General features: G+C 36.9%; 1 long non-coding RNA gene across 1 annotated transcript in view; it reads right to left on the minus strand.

Moving 5' to 3' along the window:
* Positions 1-1381: 1381 nt before the first annotated feature.
* Positions 1382-22232, minus strand: part of LOC130453701 (uncharacterized) — a 31572-nt gene continuing 10721 nt past the window's right edge. Inside the window, exon 3 of the long non-coding RNA XR_008911209.1 lies at positions 1382-1478. This is a non-coding gene — a long non-coding RNA (uncharacterized LOC130453701). The remainder of the gene's footprint in view (positions 1479-22232) is intronic.

The raw sequence follows: 22232 nt of genomic DNA on the forward strand, positions 1-22232 counted from the left end.
CATGGAACTTTGACTCAGAACTGAATATGGGAATTAGAGTTGGCAATTAGCTCCAGCTATACCCAGTTGGTCCCAGCCAATGGTCCCATTTAATTTTTTTCTGATAAGTTGTCCGATCTCTTTATTGCCCGTGGGCTCAGAGCTACTGCTTCCACACCCACTTTTGCTGCTATTACATATGTGGGCTCTGGACAGACTTCTGCCCGAATATCACAAATTTTTTCTACTGGCTTGCTAAGTTTCCTTGGACTGGAAAAATGCTTCACCATGACTTTTTGTTGGTTCTTCCACTCCATATTTTTACTTGAGGTATTATTTTAAAGTTGTTTGGAGGGCAATGTTGAGAGAAGAGTTCAGGTAGTTGGTTGTCCCTAATCTGCATATACATTTAGCTACTTTCTAAATATAGAACCAAATAACTCTCCAGATCATTGAACCAATGTAGAACTACACTAACAATGTAATAGTAAGCCTGTATTTCTATAGCTCCTCCAGAATTAGTATTCCCATCTTTTCTCAGTTTTGCTAATTTGCTAGAAACTTAAGAGTTGCTTTTGATTTTATTCATTTTATCATTAGAGGTACAAAATAATCTTTCAAATGGTTGTTAATAATTTGTAATTCTTTGTAATCTATTTATTCACCTCTTTTGACCATTTATCAATTGGGAAATAACTTGTGGTTTTATATATTTTGTTAGGTCCCTAAACATGAGATCATTTTTAGAATAAAAATATTTTTTCAAAGTTGATCATTTCCTTTCTTATTCTAGTTGTGCTAATTTTGTTTCTCCAAAATCTTTTCAATTGCATGTAATCAAAACTAACCTTTTAATTTTGGGTAGCACTTCTATCTTTTGTTTGATCAAGCATTTTCCGCATAGCTATAGGTATGAAATATACTTGGTCTTCTTCTCTTCTAACTTCTGTACATATGGCCTTTAATATTCAGGCCTTATGTCCATTTTGAACTTATTATGTTATTCTGTATAAGTAATTTTTATAAACCTAATATCTGCCTGACTGTTTTCTAGTTTTCCACTCAATTCAAATATAGAGTTCTTCAAGTGATGTATTTTCTTGAATTGATCAGAGATTGAACTTTTCCAATGATCTATTTTTTCTTTTTTTTTCATTCAGAACCAAATAAATTGATGATAGAATAAATTGAGGTCTGGATTGAGCTCCTTTCCTTTTATTTATACATTTTTCATTATTTCTCTTTCTCTGTTCCTCCATATAAACTGTATCCAGCTCCATAAAGTATTCCCTGAATAGTCTGACTGATATAGTAGTAAGTCCTAGTAACTTCCTGAATTATTGATTGGTATCTGGACCTGAGCATGCACAAAAAATGCAGTTTTTTTCATTGATTTCATTGATTTCATTGATCATTGATTTCATTGATTACACTGATTATCCCTACTACCACTCTGATGTTCTTGGATAAGCCACATCATCTTTTGGAGTCTCTATTCCCTGCAAAATGAAGAGGTTATACTAATTAATTGCTATGATCCCTCATAGCTTTATTCCCCTTAATTCTATTATCTAAAGTGCCAATGTGATGTCCCAACAAATTATTGTGATAAATGTGAGGATTAAGCATTTTCTACTGGGAAAATCTGGGAAGAATTTAGGGAAGAAGCATTATTCTTTCTATTGGGTCTTAAATGAACGGAAGGACTAATCAGACAAAAATTGGGGGAGGGTGGTAAGATAGGGAAGTTCATTCAATGCTAGGAAACTAAGATAAATTGAATAATAAAGACAAATATGGGCAGGCCAGGATTGGGGAATAGAAATTATTCTTGTTTGCTACAATATAACTATGTGAAGGAAAGTAAAATAAGGCTAGAAAAATAGGTTGGAAACATATTATGGAAAACTTTTTGAATACCAGACCCAGGAATTTATATGTTATTTGAAAAGAAACAGGAAACACAGAAGGGTTTTATTTTGTTCTTAATAGAGGAGTGACACCATAACATTAATATTACTCAAACATACAAGATAGAGAAAGTAATTCAATGATAGTGGGAGATTTTATTGTCCCTCTCTCAATTTTGGAAAATTTAACAAGAAGCAAATGGGGAAATAAAGAATTGCACAAATTGCTATATAAACTAGAGATAAGGGGTTAATAGTATTCTCCAAATGATAGGAGAGAGAGTGAGAAAGAGAGACAGAGAGAGACAGAGACAGAGAGAATGTAGTATGATATAGACAGTAGTATCAAAATATATATCTTTTTTTCAGCACTATATTGAACTTTCACAAAAAAAAAAACTAACCATTCATTCATTATAGTACAGATGTATCACAAATAAAAGTAAAAAATAAAACAGAAATAGTACAGATATTAGAAATAATAATGTAAAAAGGTAATTAGTAATTTGCTCAGGGAACACAAACCCAAATACATTGAAACAAATGGAGACTTAAGAATGAATTTCTAAATTATAAATGGATTAAAGAATGAATCAACAGAATAATTAATAATTATAAATAAAATTATAATGATTGAACCTCATATCAACCTTTCTGGAATGTAGATAAAGCAGTCTTCAAGGGGAAAAAACACAGCCCCACAAATAAACATTTAAAATTAGAAAAACAGAGAATTAAGAAACTAAATATGCATTTGTAAAACTTAAAATTTAATTTTAAAAGTAAAAATCTAATATATAAATAAAACTGAAGTACACAGGAAATAATAAATACTAAAAATTAGATGGGAAGCAAAATAGAATTCCTCAAAGAAAAGTAGAGAAAAAATTATATTAATAAAACTAAAAACTGGTTCTCTGAAAATATAACTGAAATTAATAAACCTTTAGCCACTCTGGTTTTTAAAAAGGATAGAAGATCAAATCAATAAAATAACAACAACAAAAATCATGAAGATGGACCTTTGGTCAAGATGGAGGCATAGAAGCAGCAAAAGTTCAGACCTCAGAAACCCTTCCTTACAAATCACAAACTGAGTGCTCCTAGGACACCGAAGTTCAAGCTGAACAACAGGATAGACCTGGGGAATCCTCCTCCTGGACCTGGATCAAAAGGTATGGCCCCCAAAAGCCAGAACCCTAGATCACTCGAATCTAAGGGGTAGGCAGAAGGAAGGTTCCAGGACCCATCCCCCCCAACCCAGAATGCTGAGCCCACGGCAGCAGCAGGAACCTTAGGGCCGGCAAAAGGGCCTCAGGGCTGGCTATTCTGAAGGACTCAGCTTGAAAGCAACCTGAGCCTGTCTCTGGGGCTCCCAACATAGGTGGCAGGGAAACATAGAGAGAAAGGGGAAGCCTGTAGCCCCCTGACTGGGTCCTTCCATCTGAGTCTCAAGGGAGGTCCCAGCTTTAGGGCACCAGCTGAACCCAATCCCATCAGGAGCCCTCAGAGCTACTGAAAGGACAGAAACCTCAGGGCCAGCAAAGGGGTTGTTTACCTTGAAAGTAACCTGGGCCAGTCTCTAGGCATTCAACACAGATTGTGGAGGAGAAGATTTTGTTTTGTTTTTGTTTTTTTGGTTTGGGGATCATTAGGCCCACACCAGCTGAACATAATCCCATCAGAAGCCCTCAGAGCTTCTGAAAGAACAGAAACTGGCAAAGGGCTTACTCCAAAGGGCTTACCTTGAAAGCAACCTAGGCCAGTCTCCGGGCATTCAACACAGATTGTGGAGGAGGAGGTTTTTTGCTTCAGGGCTCATTCATTCCAAACCAGCTGAAAGTAATCCCATCAGGAGCCCTCAGAGCCCAGGGAGGCCACAACTCCTCTCCCCTTAGAGAGCAGGGACTTCTGAAAAAACAGAAACCTAGAGACAGAGTCAAGATGGCAGCCTAGAAGGAAAATAGACCTGGCAGCCTGGCCAGAGCTTTGGAGATCCTCCATATTTGCTCCAGCCATACAGGAAGTTTAAAACTCAGAGTAAACCCAGACCAACCAAGCTGAACTTAATCCCATCAGGCTCCCCACCCATCCTCATTGACTGCTGGACCTTAAGCCAATCAAAAGCCTCCAGAGGACAGGGAAGCTCAAATCCCCAACAACCCTCCCCCAGAGACTACACCAAGAGATCCTCTGTTAAAGCTCCAAGAGGAAAGATGGAAAGAAATCCCAAAAAAACAAACAAAAAAAATGAGAGGAACAAGAGCACAAACAAATGTGGGGTGTAAAAAAGAAGGGGTGAATTTGAGCAAACAACAGAAAAAGAAGAAAGAAACTACAATAGACAGCTACTACTAAGCAAATGGAACAGAGCGGGAGAGATCAGCAAACAATAAACCAGAAATCCCAGTGAATTGGATACAGGCTGTGGAAGAACTCAAAACACAACTAAGAGAGGCTGAAGACAATTGGGAAAAGAACTTAAAAATTAAGATAAGTCATCTAGAAACAGAGGCACTTGAACTAAAACGAGAAAATACTGTCTTGAAAGCCAAAATCAACCAGCTGGAAAATGAGGCAAAGGAGATGAAAGATAAGGCAAAGGAGATGAAAGATGAAGTAAAGAGGCTGAAAGACGATCTTCAAAGAAAATCAGACCAGAAGGAAAAGGATGACCAAAAAGCCAGAGATGAAATCCAATCTTTAAGATCCAGAATAAAACAACTAGAATCAAGTGACCTCACAAGGCAGCAGGACACTATAAAACAAAACAAAAAGAATGAAAAAATTGAGGAAAATGTGAATCATCTCTTTCACAAAACAGACGATTTAGAAAATCGTTCAAGAAGAGACAATTTAAGAATAATTGGACTACCAGAAGACCATGACAAAAGAAAAAGCCTGGACATAATACTAGAGGAAATTATCCAGGAAAACTGTCCCGAGATCTTACAACAAGAGGGGGAAATGGAGATTGAAAGAATCCACAGATCATCCCCTGTATTTAATCCCCAACTAACAACACCAAGAAATGTTATAGCCAAATTCAAAAACAATCAGATGAAAGAAAAGATATTACAAGCTGCCAAGAAGAATTCATTCAGATACCATGGAAACACGGTGAGGTTAACACAGGATCTGGCTGCATCCACACTGAAGAACTGAAAGGCAAGGAATACGATATTCTGGAAAGCAAGGGAACTAGGTCTACAACCAAGAATAAAATACACATCAAAACTGACTATATTCTTACAGGGGAAAGTATGGTCATTCAACACAACAGAAGAGTTCCAAGCATTCATAAATAAAAGACCCGACCTGAACAGAAAATTTGATGTTGAACCACAGAACTCAAGAGAATCATCAAAAGGTAATTTAAAAGAGGGGGAAAAAAACAACAAACAAAACAACAACAAAAAATTTTTAAGAGACTCAATAAGTTTAAATGATATGTATCCCTATAAGAAAAGAGGTCATTGGTAACTCTTAAAAACTGTTGCTATCACCTGAGCAGCTAGAAGAATTACACTCAGAGGGAACAGTGACAAACTGTATAGGATGAAAGGACAAGACATAAATAGGTATATAGATATATGCATGCATAAATACATATACATGTGTATGTATATATATACATGACTAGAGCTAAAAAAAGAGGTTATGACTAAAAGAAATGGGAAAAGAAACAAATGGGGGTAAATTTATATGTCACAAAGAAGCTCATGGCAGGAGGGGGGAGAACATCGATACACTGGAAGGGTGAAGAGATTGGAGATAGGAAATACTCAACTCTTACATACTTTGAAAGTGACCCAAAGGGGGAAGAACAATCCAATCCATTGGGGAAGACAATAGATTTGCGCCCTCTAGGGGACTAGAAGGGTAAAAAACGGACTGGTGGGGAGGGAAGCAGTACAAGGGAGGGAGAGGGTTTGGAGGGGGGAATTTTAAAAAGACTACAGAGCAATATAAGGGAGGGAATAAAAAGGGAGGGGGGTAGAAAGGGAAGTAAAATAAGGGTGGGATGGGGGGGACTGACTATAAACAAACATTGGTATAGAAGGAAATAGTGAAAGAAGAAAAGGCAGGACAGGGAGTAGAAATAAAAATGCTGGGAAATACACACCTAGTAATCATAACTCTGAATGTGAATGGAATGAACTCACCCAGAAAACACAAGCGAATAGCAGAGTGTATTAGAATCCAAAACACTACCATATGCTGTCTGCAAGAAACACACATGAGGAAGGTAGATATGCATAGGGTGAAAGTAAGAGGATGGAGCCAAATCTATTGGGCACAAATGATAAAAAGAAGGCAGGAGTAGCAATCATGATATCGGACAAAGACAAAGTAAAAATAAATCTAGTTAAAAGAGATAGGGAAGGTAATTACATCCTGATAAAAGGCAGTATAGACAACGAGGAAATAGCTGTACTCAATATGTATGCACCAAATGGCAGAGCATCAAATTTTTAAAAGAGAAACTAGAGGATCTCAAGGATGAAATAGATAGAAAAACTATACTAGTGGGAGATCTGAACCTTCCCCTATCCAAACTAGATAAATCAAATAAAAAAATAAATAAGAAAGAGGTGAGAGAAGCAAATGAAATCTTAAAAAAATTAGAGTTAGTAGACATATGAAGAAAGATACATAGGGACAAAAAGGAATACACCTTCTTTTCAGCAGTACATGGTACATTCACAAAAATTGACCATGTACTAGGGCACAAAATCATTGCAAACAAGTGCAAAAGGGCTGAAATAATAAATGCAACCTTCTCAGACCATAATGCAATAAAAATAATAATTAGTAAGGGTACATGGATAGATAAATCAAAAATTAATTGGAAATTAAACAATATGATTCTCCAAAACCAGCTAGTTAAAGAACAAATTGTGGAAACAATTAATAACTTCATTGAAGAAAATGACAATGGTGAGACATCCTTTCAAAATCTATGGGATGCAGACAAAACAGTACTCAGGGGGAAATTTATATCCTTGAGTTCATATATAAACAAATTAAGAAGGGCAGAGGTCAATGAATTGGGCATGCAAATTAAAAAAAAATGGAAAGTGAACAAATTAAAAACCCTCAGATGAAGACTAAATTAGAGATCCTAAAAATCAAAGGAGAAATTAATTAAATTGAAAGTCAAAGAACTATTGATTTAATAAATAAGACTAGAAGCTGGTACTTTGAAAAAAAACAAATAAAATTGACAAAGTACTAGTCAGTCTAATTAAAAAAAGGAAAGAAAAAAACCAAATTGATAGTATCCAAGATGAAAAGGGAGACCTCACCTCTAATGAAGAGGAAATCAAGGCAATCATTAAAAACTACTATGCCCAATTATATGGCAAAAAATATGGCAATCTAAGTGATATAGATGAATACTTACAAAAATATAAATTGCCTAGACTAAAGGAAGAAGAAATAAATTACCTAAACAACCCCATATCAGAAAAAGAAATTGAACAAGCCATCAAAGAACTCCCTAAGAAAAAATCCGCAGGTCCAGATGAATTCACAAATGAATTCTATCAAACATTCAAAGAACAGTTAACCCCAATACTATACAAACTATTTGACCAAATAAGACAAGAAGGGGTTCTACCAAATTATTTTCATGACACAAACATGGTACTGATCCCAAAGCCAGACAGGTTAAAAACAGAGAAAGAAAACTATACGCCAATCTCCCTAATGAATATAGATGCAAAAATCTTAAATAGGATAATAGCAAAAAGAATACAGCAAGTCATCACAAGGATTATCCACTACGATCAGGTAGGATTGATACCAGGAATGCAAGGATGGTTCAATATTAGGAAAACCATCCACGTAATTGACCATATAAACAAGCAAACCGACAAAAATCACATGATTATCTCAATAGATGCAGAAAAAGGCTTTGACAAAATACAACACCCATTCCTATTGAAAACACTAGAAAGTAGAGGAATAGGGGGGCCTTTCCTAAAAATAATAAACAGTATATATCTAAAACCATCAGCAAACATCATCTGCAATGGGGAAAAACTCAAAGCCTTCCCAATAAGATCAGGAGTCAAACAAGGATGCCCATTATCACCTTTATTATTTAATATTGTACTAGAAACACTAGCAGTAGCAATTAGAGAAGAAAAAGAAATTGAAGGTATTAAAAGTGGCAATGAGGAGACCAAGCTGTCACTCTTTGTGGATGATATGATGATTTACTTAAAGAATCCTAGGGAATCAACCAAAAAGCTAATTGAAATAATCAACAACTTTAGCAAAATTGCAGGATACAAAATAAACCCGCATAAGTCATCAGCATTTCTATATATCTCCAACCCAGTTCAGCAGCAAGAATTAGAAAGAGAAATCCCATTTAAAGTCACCCAAGACAATATAAAATACTTAGGAATCTATCTGCCGAGACAAACACAACACTCTCCACACAATTAAAACTAGATCTAAACAATTGGAAAAACATTGATTGCTCATGGGTGGGATGAGCTAACTTAATAAAAACGATTGTCCTACCCAAACTTATATATCTACTTAGTGCCATGCCCATTGAACTACCAAAAAACTATTTTACTGAATTAGAGAAAACGATAATAAAGTTCATTTGGAAGAATAAAGGATCAAGGATATCCAGGGAAATAATGAAAAAAAATACAAAGGAAGGTGGCCTTGCAGTCCCAGATCTCAAACTATATTACAAAGCAGCACTCATCAAAACAATTTGGTACTGGCTAAGAGACAGAAAGGAGGATCAGTGGAAAAGACTTGGGGTAAATGACCTCAGAAAGACAGTCTTTGACAAACCCCAAAACCCCAGCTTTTGGGACAAAAATCCAGTATTTGATATAAACTGCTGGGAAAATTGGAAGACAGTGTGGGAGAGAGTAGGTTTGGATCAACACCTCACACCCTACACCAAGATAAATTCAGAATGGGTGAATGATTTGAACATAAAAAAGGAAACTATAAGTAAATTAGGTGAACACAGAATAGTATACATGTCAGACTTTTGGGAAGGGAAAGATTTTAAAACCAAGCAAGACTTAGAAAGAGTCACAAAATGCAAAATAAATAATTTTGACTACATCAAATTTAAAAGTTTTTGTACAAACAAAACCAATGTAACTAAAATTAGAAGGAAAGCAACAAATTGGGAAACAATCTTCATAACAAAAATCTCTGACAAAGGTCTAATTACTCAAATCTATAAAGAGCTAAACCAGTTGTACAAAAAATCAAGCCATTCTCCAATTGAAAAATGGGCAAGGGACATGAATAGGCAATTTTCAGTTAAAGAAATCAAGACTATTAATAAGCACATGAAAAAGTGCTCTACATCTGTTATAATCAGAGAGATGCAAATCAAAACAACTCTGAGGTATCACCTCACACCTAGCAGATTGTTCAACATGACAGCAAAGGAAAGTAATGAATGCTGGAGGGTGTGTGGCAAAGTAGGGACATTAATTCATTGCTGGTGAAGTTGTGAATTCATCCAACCATTCTGGAGGGCAATTTGGAACTATGCCCAAAGGGCAATAAAAGACTGTCTGCCCTTTGATCCAGCCATAGCACTGCTGGGTTTGTACCCCAAAGAGATAATAAGGAAAAAGACTTGTACAAGGATATTCATAGTTGTGCTCTTTGTGGTGGCCAAAAATTGGAAAATGAGGGGATGCCCTTCAATTGGGGAATGGCTGAACAAATTGTGGTATATTTTGGTAATGGAATACTATTGTGCTAAAAGGAATAATAAAGTGGAGGTCTTCCATGGAGACTGGAACAACCTCCAGGAAGAAGTGATGCAGAGTGAGAAGAGCAGAACCAGGAGAACATTGTACACAGAGACTGACACATTGTGGTATAAGAGAATGTAATGGACTTCTCCAGTAATGGCTTTACAATGTCCCTGAACAACCTGCAGCGATCTACGAGCAAAAAAAAAAAAAAACTAACTGAGGGAGTAAAAACACAGAAGAAAAGCAACTGCTTGACTACAGAGGTTGAGGGGACTTGATCGAGGAGAGATGCTAAATGAGCACCCTAATGCAAATACCAATAACAAGGAAATGGGTTCATGTAGCAGTCCACCCCTAGCTATGGGCAAGGGGAACAGTTGGTATGTACAGATTGCCTTAGAAGAGAGCATGCTCAGTCTTTAGCATGCTCAGTATTGCACATGGCTGGGAAAGCCTCTGACCTTTGACCCCAGCTTCCCCCAGGTTAGGCCGGAACACAGGTTTCTTTGTGCTCACCTGGTTAAGAGAAACCACACCTATACCTTGTCATTAACCAATGAGAATCATCCCTATGTACTGTGTATATTTGTATATCAAAGAGTTTAAATATGCCTCAGCCAGCTCCACCTCTCGCTCTCTCTCTCTTTCAGGCTAGCTGATGGCTGTCCTGGCAGGAGCTTGGCCTCTGGCCAAGCTCCATCTTTAAATCTTCTCTATCTCTCTTTCATCTCTCCGACCTGTGTGGTATTAAATGTGGATCTCTGGACTGGTAAAAGCCTTCAGAAGGGTCCTTTGATCAAAGCTTGGCTGTGGCTTATGGATAATTAATAAAAACTCATTCCTGTCACCTCATATCTCTAATTTGACTCCGTCATCCCCCTCGTGGTATCTAAAACTTCTATCCTGTCTCTATCTTCCTACCTTAAAGCTTCTCTCCCCTCCGAGGAAGCTTTAGTTCAGAGCAAGGACACATGTGATACCCAGACTAATCGTGCGTCGGCTAGGTAAGGGGGGAAGGGGGGTTTGGGGGAGGAAAAGAAAATCTGTTTCCAATGAACAATGTATGAAAATGAAAAAAAAATTATTAAGATGAAATCTCTATAAAACCAAAAGAAATGAAAAGAATTATCAGAAACTATATAATACCTTTAAAAATATAAAATAATTAAACTAATAGAAGACTAAACAGAGAGAGGAAATAATCCAGTTTCAGAAAAGGAAATACTACTTGCTGCAATGGAACCACCAAAGAAAAAATTCATGGTCCTAATGGATTCCTAGGAGAATTCCATCAAACTTTTGAAAAAGCATTCATACCCATAATAAACAAAATTATTCCCTAGAATTAAGAAAAATAACACCTACCAGTCTTCTGTTCCAAGATAAATATAGTGATCATACCTCAACCAAGGAAATATAAAGCACAAGAGAACTATAGGCCTATATCAAGAATGAAAATTGATTCAGAAATTTAAGTAAAATTTTATCAAACATATAGCAATTCATTCAAAAAATTATTCTCCCTGACCAAGTTGGATTTACATGAAGAAGATAAGGATGGTTCAACATTAAGAAAATGATCAACATAATTAATCACATTAAAAAATGAAAATAACAAACTATATGATTATTTCAATGGATGCAAAAATCCTTTGACAAATAACATACTTTTCATAGTATCTATTTAAAACCAAAAATCAGCATCATAGGCAATAGAAAGCTTTCCCAATAAATAAAGGAAAGAAGCAAGAATGCCCCCTTTCCACCCTATTATTTAATATAGTTCTGGAAATGCTAGCAATAGCAGTAAGTGAAGATAAAAAAAATTAAGGCATATGGATAAAGAAGAGATTAAACTGTCCCCATTTTCTGATGCCATGATAGTTTACTTAGAAAATCCCCTGAAACACCCCTCCCTTGGCTACTACCCTGTGGGGAGTGGAGACGCAGAGCAATTGATGGATGTACTTTCCAGGAATGATAGTGTTGGTTTTTGTTCTCAAAAGCTGAAGGTAGTTCAGGAAAATGCTAGCTTGATTTAGCACTTAGAACACAGAAGTATAGTATGAAGATGGCCTAGAAATATGAGGATGGGAGTCTGCATGAATTAGGAATGGTCAAGATTTATCAAGAACAGGGAGGATGTGAATAAATGGAATGGTAAAAGACAACTATAAACACAAGTAAGGAAGTCATAGTAATGATGACTTGTTTATGGAAAGGTTGAGTGGTTTTCTATATGAGCACAGAAAGGGAACGTTTGGAATAGTGATAAAATTGAACATAGTAACCTATGGGAAAATAATATGAAAAGTCTTGATGATATAGGATCATGGATTTATAAGCTAAAGGAATCTCAATGGTTATCGAGTCTAACTTCTTGATTTTATAGTCAAGGAAGCTGAAGCCCAGAAATACAGTGATTTTCCTAAAGTCACCCAAAGCGCACAGTGGCCAAGTTGGGATAGGAACCCATATCCTCTGGCTTTGAATCAAATAGTCTTTCTAACTTTATCACATTGCCTCCAAGTAGAGGAAGAATCTGAATGTAATGTAGGTAATATTTTTATTTGTAATTGATTATTCCAATGATATTAGCTTAACATTTGGCAAATTTAGAAAATATTTCTCATCTCCTTTAAACTTTTTTTGTCTACTCCACTTTTCTTCTATCAACTCATAGAATTTTGATTTGGAAGATGCCCTCTAGATCCTCACCTCCAAACCCTTCATGACCACCGCAGCTATAAGTAATTTCTTTCACCTATTAACTACCTTTGTATTTACTGTTGTACCACTCATTTGGCAAACTAGAAGATTAACATGATATATTGATGCAGCCAAGTGTAGAGGTTAGGTGAGGTTTAGTGTAGGAAGAGATGGATTGTAGTTATCCTCTGTCAAATACTAGCTATGTGACCATGTGACAGTGTCCTAGACAACTGACTAAAACTATAAAATTTCAGAAAAGTATTGGCCAGCATCAGCAGGAATTTTAAAATTTGGAGACAAGCATTGATTTTGAGTCCTTCACTATGCTAAACTCTGGAGATATGAAGCAAAAGGAGTCAAGGAGCTTGCATTGTAATGGAGAAAAAATATGCATATAAATTGATATATACAAGATATGAGGAGATGAAAGATAACTATAGAAAGGAAGTCTTTACCCACTGAGACCTAGAAAGATCTACTGGAAAACATGGAAGTTAAGCTGAGGCTTGAAGGAAGCCAAGGACTCTAAGAGATGGCCATGAGTAGATAGTATTACAGCTTTGAGGGAAAGTCAAGGAAAAGATATAGAAATGGGGGGATTAAGGGGATTAGGGGCAGCAAAAAGACCAGAAGGGCTAAGTGTATAGAGCATTAAGGGAAAAATAGAACCTCTGGTATAAGAACTTACTGATCCCTTTTCAGAACTTCTTTCTGCTTTTGGTGTCTACCTGCCACCCAGCTCTAATCTGTGGCACCAAGAGCTGAAGGAGAAAGTGAGATCAATGGCTATGGGCAATTGTGCCTCTTTTAAATCCAATATGTGCTCCAGTCAAAAGACATCAGTGATGTAATTTTGGTTCTCTTCAAGTATGAAGGGCAACCAATCAACCAACCAATGGCTGAACCATAGATGGATGGGAGTGTAAGAAGACTGAAGAGGTAAGAAGATATGTTGTGAAGAGCTTTAAATGCCAGAAAAAAGGAGTTTCTATTTGATGCAGGAGATAATTGAAACTCAGCAGATTTTATGGAGTAGGGGGATAACATGAAGAGTTTTAGGAAAACTACTTTGGCATCTATGCAGAAGATGAATTTGAGGAGAATACAGAGGCAAGACAAGGAGACCAGTTAGAGGGCTATTATTAGAATAATCTAGAAGAGAGGTGATAAAGTTCTGAATTAGGATTAGTGAGGAGAAAACATATTATAGATGTCATAGAGGTAAGAAATATAAGATATAACAACTGATGGAATGTATGGGATGAGTAAAGCTAAGGCATTGGGAAGTTGATTAATTGGGCATATTGTTGTGCCCTTCATAGCAATGGGAACATTGGCTAGAGGAGATGATTTGAGGGGTGAGATAAAATTATGAATCCCGTTTTGAAATGTCTATGAAACATTCAATTCAAAATATCCAATAGGCAGCTGGTAATGTGGAACTGGAACTCAGTTGAGAAAATATGCCTGAATATATAAATCTAATACTCAATTGCAATAATATTATTATTGAACCTGTGGGAACTGATAAAATCAACAAGTGATGTAATATGAAGAGGAAAGAGAAAAGGACCAAGAGCTGAAGAATACCTCTGGTCAGTGAAAATGACATGATTCAAGGCCCAGCAAAGGAGATTGAGGAGTGGGGCAGGTGGGCATTATTATGAAGATCCAGGGAGGAGGGAAGTGATTAACAATATCAAACACTTTGGAGAGGTTGAAAAGATTAAATGACTTTTAGATCTGGTCATTAAAAATTCATTAGTTAATCCTGAGAGATAGTTTTAACTGAATGATAAAGTTGGAAGTCAAAATTTAGAAGGGAGTATAGAGGAAGTAGAAGTAGTAAGCATAGAAGGCTTTTTCATAGAATTTAGCTAAATAGGGGAAGAGAGATATAAATTCATATTTAGCGAGAAGTCTGTGAAGGAGTTCTATAGGTAGAGGAGGTGAAGGTGTGATTATTACAGTAGCATTCTGGTTGGTCAGTCTGCCAGAAGCCTCTCTCCTCTCTGGACCACCCACCATTCAGGATCCAAAATTATTTTCCCCAGGTCTGACCACATTCCCTATTACCCTCAGAATCAAATATAGAATTCAAATATAGAATTTTCTGTTCAAAGACCTTCATTATCTAGTCCCATCCCCCTTTTATTCTAGTATTTTTTTTTCTAGTCTTCTTACACTTTAGTCTCTTTCATCTGCTCTTTGATCTGGTGGCATTGACCTTCTTGCAGTCCTTTGCATAAACCTTCACCTCCCAATTTTCATTACTATCCCTCAATCTTGTAATGTTTTCCTTCTTCAGCTCTGAATCCTGACTTCCTTGTCTTGCTTAAAGATCTAGTTAAATCTTACCTTCTGCAGGAAGCCTTTCCTGTACTCCCTTAACTCTAGTGCCTGTCCTCTGTTGGTTATTTCCCACTGATCCTTTATGTACTTTGTACATAATTGTTTGTGCATGTTCTCCCCCATTAGATTGTGAGCTCCTCAAGGGCAAGGATTGTGTTTGTGACTTCCTTTCTATGCCCAGCTCTTAGCAAAGTACTTGGCACATAGTTAGCTTTTAATAAACATCTATTGACGAATGAACTCACTCCCAAAATAAAATCCATAATAAAATAAAAAAACCTAAACATCATTGACAATTTTTTTTCCCTTTTGGTCCATTATCTATTGACTAAAATAATCCTTCTATGTTAATTGTTCTATCCCATTTATTGTAGCAGCTATCCTAAACCTTTTCTTCTCCCTTTAAAAATCCCATAGCGCTGCCTTCCTTCACTTTTCTTTTCATCTAAGGAACTCACACCTCAGACTTCACTGAAGAATTCCAGGCCATTCCCTAAGAAATCCCTCTTTTCCCACCCCATCTCCTATTTTTTGGACACCATTATCCACTATCTCCTCCTACATTCTAAACAAAAAGTTTACCTTTCTACTTTACAAGGCCAGACCCATTACATGTATCTTTGACCTCATCAGCTCCTATCTTCTCCAGAAGATTTCTCCATTATCATCTCTAGGATCTCTGTAGCCTTCAATCTCTTTCTACCTAGTAGTTACTTGCAGTTTGCAGTCTGGGTACAGAATCCATAATGCAAACTGAAAAGCATTGATAAGAGCAAAGAGCTCCTGTAGTCAGGTTTGTTTGGGAGGGTAGAGGGAGTGAAAAGAGAGAGAATGGAACTCTAGAAAAAATATATATATTGTCACTCTCAAAAGATCTCAGAGAAAGAATTCCAGGCTATGTAGAAAGCTAAGCAGTTCCTCATTTTGTCCTTGTTGAGTTTTTATAAGCTATGACTTTATATGTCAATTACTTAATCAACTCAAAAATGATATACACAAACCTACAAAGATGCATGTAATCTCAAATGCTAAATCACACAGAATTCATTACGATTTTGTCAGTATTATTATATTGCCTTCAATTTCCCTCTGGCTGTGTTGGACAGTAATCATGCCATTTTTTTCTGCTTTATCATCTCAGGAAGCAATAATGTCCCTTTTGTAACTGTGGGATGAAAATTCCCCCACCCCCATCCAACTTCAATATTTGGATACAGCAATTACATAATCAACAGGCACTACTAAACAGTTTACACCCACATGTACATCCTCTTTAATCCAGTGACATTGGCATTCTTGCTGTTTCCATCTCCTGACTCCAGGGTATTTTTACTGATTGTCCCCCATGCATGGAATGCTCTCCCACCACTTTTCCAAATCTGGGCTTCCGTGGCTACCTTAAAGTACCAGCTATATTCCTACTTTTAGGGAAAGCTGGGCTGGGTTGCTCAATGGATAATGAGCCAGGCTTGAAAATGGGAGGTCTAGGTTGAAATCTTACCTCAGACCCTTCCCATATGTATGACCCTAGGCAAGTCACTTAAATCCAATTTCCGAGCCCTAGCTAGTAAGCTTTTCTGCCTTGGAACTGATACTTAGTATTAATTCCAAAACAGAATATAAGGGTTTTAAAATAAATTAATTTAAATCAAATCAAATCCTACCTTCTAAAAGAAACCTGTCCCAATCCCTCTTAATTCTAATGCCTTCTTTCTGTTGACTGTTGCAATTTATCTTTTATATAGCTTTATTTGTACATAGTTATTTGCACATTGACTCCCCCATTAGATTGTTAGCACCTCAAGAGCAGAGACAATCATTCTTTCTTTGTGCTCCTAGCACTTAGCACAGTGCCTAGAATATAGTAGATGCTTAACAAATGTTTATCTACCAACTGACAGGCACTCTGTTTGGTGCCCAAGTTTGAGGATAGAGCAGCATATTTCCTCATCCTAATATAAACTTAAAGAGGATTTAAAAATCCTGGCTTCTGTGTAATACCTCAGCTAGGTAATCATGCCAATTGACCCTTCATTTAATTCCTGCATTTAACATATTCCAGCACTTTACATCTGCCATAGTCAATCTTTACTTTCCTTAACAGCATCCTGAAATCTTAGATCCTTGAAATTTAAGTATTAATTATAATATGACTACTACTTCTGCTACTCCTAATGGCATTTGCTTACAGTATCAATAATTGTCTCTTGAGAATTCACATGCCTTAATAAGAGGACAAGCAGGCATTCTCATGTCCTTGAAGTGTGTGTGCTCTTTAAGGATGAGTTGCACACCTGGTTAGGAAATGGCTCCAAAGTTTAACAAGGGATCAACAAGGACCAAGGAGAGCAATTCAGAGTGTGTTCTATGGGATGGCCATTAATTAGTAAAAAAAAAAAGTAATCATTAAGCTCTTTGTTTCCTTAAAGTCTGAGGAGTAGTGACTGGCATCTTGTCTGATCTTGGTCCTTACTACTAACCCTTATACCATCATTGGCCCCACAGAAGGATTTTGGGCCAGACTGCTGTATCTCTGAAAGAAAATCCAATGGAATCTACCAAATAGTATAATTGTAGCAGGATTATTTTATATCCTTCTACTCTTCTCAACCTCAGGATAGAGAATCTTAATCAGAGGTAATTTTTGTTTGTTGCTTTTTTATATAATTTTTTCCTAGATTATACATAAATGAGGTTATAATCATCTTTTTCTAACATTTTGCTATCCATATTCTTTTCCTCCATCCCACCACTTCTCTTTCCCAAGAGAGTGGATAATATGATATTGGTTGCACATGAACTATTATGCAACACATATTTCCATATTTGTCATATTATGAAAGAACATACTTTCTTTTAGCTTACACTAGTGAAAAATACCTAAAGGAAATAAAGTGGAAGAATAGATGCTTTAATAAACATTCAGACTCCACCAGTTCCTTCTCCAGTGGTGGATAGCCTTTTTTGTCATGGGTCTCTTGGAGTTGTCCTGGAGAGTCATTTACAGTTGATCATTATAGTAGTAGTAGTCTCTCAGTAACCAAGGATGACGATTGTCTTTGTGCGTTTTCATCTATGGTGTATAGTTGATCATTGTACATAATGCTATTGCTATGTGTAATATTCTCCTGGTTCTTCTCCCTTCCTTTTGTATCATTTCATAAAATCTTTCAAAGCTTGTTTGGTGATTGTCCTGGTCATTATTTCTTAAAGCCAGAGGCAATTTTTAAAATGGAGTCACTATAATATTGGCAGAGTTTTTTTTTTTTTAGAGAAAAAATGGAGGACAAAGATAAATAGTCACTTCTCTTGCATGTAAAGAGTAAACGTGACAATAAGTTTCCTTGGGTCTAAGTGCACCGACTGAGCATGTTTTAGTATGTTAAAAAATGATCCGAACAGGATCATCTATATAAAATTAGATAATAAAACACCAACAAACAAAAAATGTTTCTGATTAATATTCTCTATTCTAGGGTTGAGAAGAGTGAAAGAATGTAAAACAATTATGGGTAAGAAATGAAGGAAGTCTACTTTTTAAAAATTTGCCCTTTGAATGAATTTCAAAAAGTTTATGGCAAACTGGTATTATCTTTTGCCTTGTTAACAGGAGATGAAAACTGAGGCAAAGATTTAGTCTATGACCTCAAACAGAGGTATATAAGACAAAAACATTAACACAATACTTATCAACCATTGTCAAGCAGGTGGCTTCCCATTCCAAGCTGCCTTCAAAGTCTACAATTCCAACAAGACTTATACCTTTGGACCAAGAGACTGATCCCAGAAGGCAACTGTTGAAATGCAAATATGTCCCCTGGGTAGAAAATGCATTCAAACTCCTAGTACCCATTTTGGTGTTCCCAGGAATTTGTTTATCAGTTCTCTAGCAGAGTTCCAGGCTTCAGAGGGAATAGGCAATAGTTTATGTAAGCTCTGATGGTGACTGGAATGAGACATATTCAGAGCACATGGCTCTACCCTGTAAGGGCCCCTTTCCCAGGACCCAGAATAGCCAGAAGGCAGTATGAAGATAATGGGGATTAGGCAAAAGAGAAAAGTGTTTACAGGAAATAAGGGTGAGCACAGGAGACAAATTTTGCCTATTTCATCATTTTGCCTAGAGCTAGCCCTGCAGGGAGCAGATGACATTCCTGAACATTTTGGCTCAATCTGTGTTTTTTTTCCCCAATGTATTCCACTTTCCACTTATACACAGCTTTCAATTTATAAACAGGTTGTGTTGTGCTGTGTATCAAAAATCTATTGGTTGTTTGGAATTCAGATAAGAGTTTTCTAAAGAAATGATGTCATAAATGATGGTTAGTTTCCCAAGTTAGCACACAAAAAGCCCATTTATTTTGTCCCCTGGGAGATGGGAGAACTAGACCTGTGATTTCATGGCTATAAGAAATTCCTGGTGTGAAAATGTGAAAACTTCCTGAACTGATGCCATATACAGATTTCTCCAAAACACAGAGAATTGCCTGGGGGCACTAAGGGACTTTCCCCTCCTTATGCTAAGAAGGAATCAAACCTAGACCTTTCTGACCAGAAGTCAAGAAGTCAGCTCCAATGTACTATGCTGGCTCTACTTTTTCAAGAGGTAAATAATAGGAAATAACAGAACTGTAATAGTAATTTTTAAAGGATACAACATAATTGAATAGATATCTTTTTTGTTTGCTTTAAATGCTGGCACTGGGATATCCCAGTTCTTGAAGCTCCTCAGTTCTGATTACCTCCATCTCTGCTTCATTAAAGTTGTAAACAGTATGAATATGTCATAGATCTCAACTGAACTCTATTGATTTATTCCTAAATCGAGGCACTACTCAGGAATACCTTGTCTATCTGCCCAGCTGTCACCATTAGATCACCCTCTCTTGCTGCTGGGCTATTAAGCATTGTGAGAGAAAGGCATGGAATCAAGTTTATTTCTCTCACTATCAATTTACAATGCATAACTTCAGAATTGAACAGGATGAGGAGAGTGGGCTGGATTGCCTTTGAAAAACCACTAAGTTCTTTTAATGACTCTCAGCTTTCCTTTGAAATAAAGGCCCCTGTTTGAAACAAATATTCTTTCAGTGACATTGAACCTAAAAATTATGGGACACTACAATCTCTCAAGAATTTAAGGTGTTGATTGCCCAAAGGGCAATAAGGAGGGACATGATAGGCTTGAGAAAACTTCAATCTACAACACAAAAGGAATTCCAAATAAGAAGCAATGTAAATATCATCAAAGAAGTAGAGGACCTAAAAAGAGAGACTGGTTATTTCACAAGAGTAGGGATAACTGATGTACAGCTGACAGGTTTCATTGGATCATTGGCAAAGTCAAGAAAATTCAGGGACTTTTCAGAGCCTAATCTAATTCCCTTAACTGATTGATTAATTGACTGATTGATTGATAGACTTCTCAAATCTAGTCTAATGCCTTTGTTGGATTTATTGCTTCCATATAGATATTTTGCCCTTGTTCACACTTAATTCATACTTGGCTTAAGTGGAATGGGGGGGGGGTTTGATTGATGAATTGGAGGTATCATCATCTGATACAGATATTGGGGCTAAGTAGGAAAGGGAGTGACTGATACCTGAAGATAGAGGCCATTTCATATTTAATCCCAGAAGTGTTCTAGTGCCTAGCATCTAGTGCTCTATATAACAAAGGTGCTTAGTAAAAGGAGCTAGTTCTTTATTATATCTAATTAAAAACTCAAGATCTTTTCAAACTTGTTTCCAAATCCTATTTCTAGGTTTACCTATCAAATAAATTCCCTCTTCATAGGAAGATGATAGAGTAGGGCTAGAGAGTGCCACACTATCCCAATTCCCCCCAAAACAATCAAATAATTCCATAGAATCAATGTTAGAAGGGGCAAAAACAGAAAAGAATTAGGAGTGAAACAGGATAATTTGGAAGAGTGATCTCTGATAGCTTTGGTCTTGGCATCCTGGGCTAGTATAAGCACCTGGTGGCAAACACTGAGGAATCAACAAGCCCTAAGCCCTGGGAGCAAGGCTTTACCTGAGAGTTGGTATCACAGTTGGTGAGCCCTAGGAACACCTGGGTGGACTGAAGCCTGGCTCCAGAGGTTCACCTACAGCTAGGGGTTGATGGCTGAACAGGGAAAGACTTCAGGGGCCCAGGAAATCTGACCAGATACAGGCTCTGTCCCAGGCATTGGCTTCAGGAGAGGAAGAACAATAACATATATTAGTGGCTGCCATTGTCCTGCTGGCTCTGGTCACCAACAGGAGAGTCAAGGCCCTGACTGCCATCCCAGGAGGAAGATAAGCTGTCTGCTTGAAGTGGAAGGAGTATGGGAGACCGTGATATAGTTAGAGTATCTGAGGTCAATCAAAGACCAGGGTTTGAGCTGGAGTGGGGAACAGAGACTACACCTGTCCCTAAATTATAGAAATATGAAGAACTAAATAGGGCCCTGGAAATAACAAACACAAAAAAAATCCTGAAACTTGAGGCATCACCCTCCAAACACACGCCCACCCTTAGAACAGAATGCATCTCAAACATAAAACTAACAGCTAAACCTATTAGTTTGGCAACTAAATTTTGAAGGGAAAAAAGAAGAATAAACTAAAGAACTCAAGTACAGATGTCTATCACAGATTCAGAAAAGACTTGGGCTCAAATTCAGAAGACAGTGAAGTTACCTACTTCTAAAACAGGAAAGAAAAGAAATAAAAGCCCAAACAGTTTTAGCAAGAGCTTTAAAAAAATTCAAAAACCAACTTACAGAGGTTGAGGAAAAACTAGGGAAAAAATAAGAGCAATGCAAGAACAAGAAAATCATGAAAAAGGAGATCCCAAAACTCATGAGAAAAAAAAATTATTAAGAATTAGAATTGGACCAGGGGAAGCTAGTGACTTCCTAAGACAATAAAAATTAAGAAAAGAATCAAATAATAGAAGAGAATATTAATCCCCTCCACTCATAAGACTTTGTTGAGTTGTTTCAGTCATGTTTGACTTTTTGTGACCACATTTAGGGTTTTCTTGACAAAGATGCTGGAATGTTTTGACATTCCCTTTTCCAGCTCACTTTATAGATAAGGAACTGAGGCAAATGTGGCTAAGTGACTTGCCTAGAGTCAGAAAAGGGGTAGTTGTCTGAGGCCAGATTTGAACTCAGGAAGATGTCTTTCAGACTTCAGACAGGGCTCTCTATTCACAATTCTGCTTAGCTTCCCAAGAGAAATGAAAAGGATAAAATTTGAATTACATTGTGTAGAGCACAATGGATTAGAAGTCTATCACCCTAACCACTGGGAAATCTCAGAACACTACCACACATTAGTTAGGCTCTCCCCATCTCTTATCTGGACTATTGAAAAAGCTTCTTTTTTGGTCTCTGTCTTAAGCATTTCCCCACTCAATCTATCCTTCATTAAAGTCACCAAAATGATTTTGCTAAAGCAAAGGTCTAATTATGTCACTCCCTTGTTCAAAAAATTCTGATGACTCCAGAATGTCTCTAGAATCAAG

The sequence above is a fragment of the Monodelphis domestica genome, chromosome 4, assembly GCF_027887165.1.
Source record: "Monodelphis domestica isolate mMonDom1 chromosome 4, mMonDom1.pri, whole genome shotgun sequence".
NCBI lineage: Eukaryota > Metazoa > Chordata > Mammalia > Didelphimorphia > Didelphidae > Monodelphis > Monodelphis domestica.